General features: G+C 43.5%; 1 pseudogene; it reads right to left on the reverse strand.

Annotated features, from left to right (window-relative positions):
* Window positions 1–575: 575 nt before the first annotated feature.
* LOC135269288 (serine/threonine-protein phosphatase 2A 56 kDa regulatory subunit epsilon isoform-like) lies at window positions 576–2,038 on the reverse strand (annotated as a pseudogene).
* Between the last annotated feature and the right edge of the window lie 2,059 nt (window positions 2,039–4,097).

A 4,097-nucleotide genomic window follows, 5' to 3' on the forward strand; every position in this document is an offset into this window, starting at 1 on the left:
TTTTAAAACTAAAGGAGTACCAGGACTACCTGGTTACTGGAAAGATGTTCACCCCAGTAAACAGAACTTTTATCAGGGACCTTTATAATTCATGGCCCCATTCCACGTGGACATTCAACTCAGGAAGATGTGCAAAAGAAAAAGATTTCAAATTACAGTCAAGTGATCCAGAGGAGGATGTTATACAAACTTATAAGGAAATGACAGTCTTTTTTTCCTTTACTATAAATACATTTAACAGCTTAGCAGAAAGACAAGCTAAATTTAAGATTGTTCACATTTGAAAATTGTATCATACTCTCTGCTAGTGATAAATAAGGAACTCCCAGTAATGGAATTTTAACATAGCAATTTCATCAACAGATCTTTGAAGACCGATTTGTTTTTTAGTGAGGCTTAGAACAATGATTATGTTTGCAAAGTTCTGAGAAGTCCATCTACTGTCCAAACTTTGGATTGAAGTCCTTATTTTTTTTTTCCTTTACTTAGAGACAGGTATATACAGTGCTGTTGTAATAATGAAACAAATGTGAAATCTACTGTAAAGTTGCACTATACAGAAAACTGTGGCTCCATCTTCTACTACATAAATGTATGACTCCACAGGTTAGTAATGCTGTTGTCATTATTTTTGTTAAGTTGGAATTATTCCATCACGTCTAAGACCTCTCTTTAACTCTAGATCCTCCAATTTTTTCCACAATTCTTCACACTCCTTTTCTTTCTTTTTCTCATTGTATGTGGCTGTCAGCTCGTCAAACATGGTGCTGTTCATTTCCATAAATGCCTTCAACACATTGTACACTAACGCCACAATAGCCGGATTCCAATGTTCTTTCGAAATCCTATAAAGGCTGGAAAACATGATGGGAAGGATGACGTTAGAGTTTTCTTCTATCAAACTCATGATGTATTCATTATTCCAGTAATAGAGTGCTCTTTCTGCCACCTGAAAATGGGGGCTAGATACACACTTGGCAATTTGTTTCAACAAAGGTTCTTGGATTTTAACAAATTGTGAAGGTTCAATCACATCCAATATTTCTTCCAGTTCCCCAAGGAACATGATCTCTTTTTGACTACATGTTCTAGGCCAAAATTTCATTAACTCCCTAATAACTGGTTCTGTGAGTGAAGGATCTTTCTCCAGAAACTGTACTATACAATATGCCAGCTGTGCATGGAAGAGTGATAAGCTCCTGACAGTGTGTAAGGGGATCAGCACTTTCACCAGAAACTGTTTGTGTTCTGCCTTAAGAGGTAAAGCAAAGCCATTGATAATACTTCCTAATATTTCCAGCAGTTCAGCTACACCATTGAAGTGTTCTGTTTCATAAACAAACCTTAGAAAAATATTGTTAATCTGTTTTCAGATAAATGCTCTAAGACCAAGAAACTTGCCATAAATTCTGTGTAAAACTGTTTTTAAGTAGTCCCGTTCCCGAGGGTCTTCGCTGTCAAATAGCTCCAGAAACTGTAATACAAATTTCTGATCTATATATTTTTTGGCAATGCTGGGTTGGAATTCTTGGCTTTCCAAAAATCGTATGAGAAATTCATATACAAGCTGTAAATGTGGCCACGATGCCTCAAGGGTAGGTTCATCTTCTTCTAGATCAAATTCATTGCTGTCGCTAGGAGGGAGAGTTCTGAATACATTGCAAGATACCATTCTAACTACTTCAGGGTAAGTCTGCTCTGTCAAACAGCCTCTGCTTATTGTAATGTAGTCCACCAGTTCATTAAGAGTGGAGCGCTTGTATTCTTTCATTTTAAGATCAGATAGCGTGTCCATGAAGTCAAAAATGACACAGCACTGCTGAAGTTTCTTGAGGAACAGTTCAGGCTGCTCTGAGGATGGAACGTCTTTTAGCAGCGGCAGAGGTGTTAACTCAATAGGCTTGCCTTGAGACCTAAACTGTGAGGAACTTTGCGACCTCTTCTGTCTGGCTTTTCTCACGGACTTCCGAGAAAATCCGTCTGCTTTATCCACTGAAGGAGGAGTAGTTGGTGCTGAAGACATATCCCTACTTGAAGCTTCTGAGGAAGAATCCGAAGACGATCTGTGGCTTGGAGGGGCCGGAGACGGGCAAGGGGGCCGCAGCGAGGGCGGGCGGCGGGACCGGGACGTGCAGCGGGAGGTCCGGGAAGCTGCGGGGAGCCTGGGGCGACGGCTGTCCGGTACGGCGTCCCTCCGGTTCCGCGGCGGCGGAGCCTCTAGGCCTCACGGCCGGACCCGAACCTCAGCGCTCCGGCGGCGGCGGCGGCGGCGGCCTCACGATCCTCCCCCGCGGGCCCGTCCCATCAAATCGGCACCGATCCCGTTGTGGCTCCGCCGGTGGCTCCTCGCTCACATTCCTGACGGGCGGCGCCTCAGCTCGTTGCCCGGGACCGGCGGCGGCGACGTGGGGAGGGGGGAAGGGAGGGAGGAAGACTGGATCTGCAGCGGCAGCAAGAGAAGGGGACCAGAGGAGGAGGAGGAGCTGCAGGAGCTGGAGCCGCCGCTGCCAGAGCCACAGTTCGCTACCCGCGGTGGGTCGCAGTCAATGCCCCTTTCTCGCTCCTATTGTCAATATCACCGGGCGGCTGAGTCCATGGCACACGCGCAACCCTACACTCCTTTCGATAGCAAAGAATGTGATTTTATTTGGATAAAAGGCCTTCAAAGAGGTACGTAAAGTAAAATAAGATTCTAGGGTAGGTCCTAATACAGTATGAACGTTGTCCCTATAGGAAGAAGAGATCCAAACAGATATGTGGTACACAGAGAAAAGATTGTTTGAGGACAGAGACAGAAGATGGCCATCTGCAGGTCAAGGAGAGAGGCCTCAGAAGAAATCAAACCAGCTAACACATTGATGTTGAACTTTTAGCTTCATGATTGTGAAAAGGTAAATTTCTGCTGTTTGAGCAACCTGACCTGTGGTATTTTGTTATGGTAGCTCTAACAAACACACACAAGCCATGATAGTAAGTCTCTATCATTAGCCGTATCCATAAAATATGATGTGAGAGTTATCATTTTGGCTGGGGGAAGGGAGCCATTTCTATTCAGTGTTTCTCAGGGAGCTAACTCTTATCCCAGAGGCCGATAAACTAATGTGGGATTTAAGCAAATTGTCAACTAAATCGATTCCAATTAAATATTTGGAAACTGAAGAAATAACCACTGAGTGGTTACTTAGACCCACTTAGTTGAATATCAGCCAAGTTCATATTGCAAGGATTACATTATTACCTTGCCCTTCTCAGCTCTGACTCTACCAGGAGGCCCAGGATGATGCTTTGGGGCTCTAGGTATCAATGCCCACTTAGACTCTATGTATAATAATATAAACTATCCGGATATGCCACCTTACTAGAGGGGTCTTCTACTCAGGGACACAGATCCTTCTTCAGTCCATGGTTGCTGGGTCTGGAAATAGGCTGAAGCCTGAGAACCGAATGAAGGAGTATGACTTTTTGTTTGGGTGCCTGCCATTAATCTCTTCTTCCTAGGTTCTTACCTGTTACCTCTTACTATGGGCGTGGGTCCACTTCTGTGTTTGGTAGATTGTTGTTGGCTACATGCCTACTTTGTTCTTAGAAACTTCATCCATGCTTTTTGAACCATTTTCTCAATTTTCTGTGCATCAATCTTACCTATCTTTATGGTGTGACCTTATGGTTTCTGGTGTTCAGGCTCTCATCGCTAGGCTTCTTGGTGGCCTTGTCATTCCTTGAGTTTTAACAATTCCCACTTATGTAAATACCTCTCCTTTCATTGGTTCTGATGTTTGGATAATTGCTGCTATTGAACTTCTTAGTGGTGCCACTTCCCCTATCACTGGTGCATTCCTGAAGGCCTTAGTGAATTGTGCATGCATTGAGCCTTCCTGTGGAACATAATCCTTGGGTGGCTTTTCTGGGTTTATATAATATTCCTATTTTAGCATTCCAAATTCCCTTAGCCTCTTTATTCTTTTGACACCACTTGCCTTAGATATGTTTCTTTTCTAGCCTTCTCGGAACCTCTCTAGTGGTAAATTTGCCCCATCCACTGGATTACGTGCCAGATATCTCAAAAAATTCCCCTATTTCAGTGAATTAATATTTAA

The sequence above is a fragment of the Aotus nancymaae genome, unplaced genomic scaffold (assembly GCF_030222135.1).
Source record: "Aotus nancymaae isolate 86718 unplaced genomic scaffold, 86718_ANA_hifiasm-v0.15.2.pri h1tg000051l, whole genome shotgun sequence".
In the NCBI taxonomy this organism is placed as follows: Eukaryota; Metazoa; Chordata; class Mammalia; order Primates; family Aotidae; genus Aotus; species Aotus nancymaae.